Source organism: Physeter macrocephalus, chromosome 4, assembly GCF_002837175.3.
Source record: "Physeter macrocephalus isolate SW-GA chromosome 4, ASM283717v5, whole genome shotgun sequence".
NCBI lineage: Eukaryota > Metazoa > Chordata > Mammalia > Artiodactyla > Physeteridae > Physeter > Physeter macrocephalus.
This window is the reverse complement of record NC_041217.1, coordinates 53,064,461-53,065,032: the sequence shown is the minus strand read 5'-3', so window position 1 is coordinate 53,065,032 and position 572 is coordinate 53,064,461.

Below are 572 nucleotides of genomic sequence, written 5' to 3'. Positions count from 1 at the left end.
GAAACTCTGCAAGCCAGAAGGGAGTGGCAGGACATATTTAAAGTGATGAAGGCGAAAAACCTACAACCAAGATTGCTCTACCCAGCAAGGATCTCATTCAGATTTGATGGAGAAATTAAAACCTTTACAAACAAGCAAGAGCTAAGAGAATTCAGTACCACCAAACCAGCTTCACAAAAAATGCTAAAGGAACTTCTCTAGGCAGGAAACAAGAGAAGGAAAAGACCTACAATAACAAACCCAAAACAAGAAAATGGTAATAGGAACATACATATTGATAATTACCTTAAAGGTAAATGGATTAAATGCTCCCACCACAAGAAGTAGACTGGCTGAATGGATACAAAAACAAGACCCGTATATATGCTGTCTACAAGAGACCCACTTCAGACCTAGGGACACATACAGACTGAAAGTGAGGGGATGGAAAAAGATATTCCATGCAAATGGAAATCAAAAGAAAGCTGGAGTAGCAACTCTCATATCAGACGAAATAGACTTTAAAACAAAGACTATTACAAGAGACAAAGAAGGACACTACATAATGATCAAGGGATCAATCCAAGAAGAAG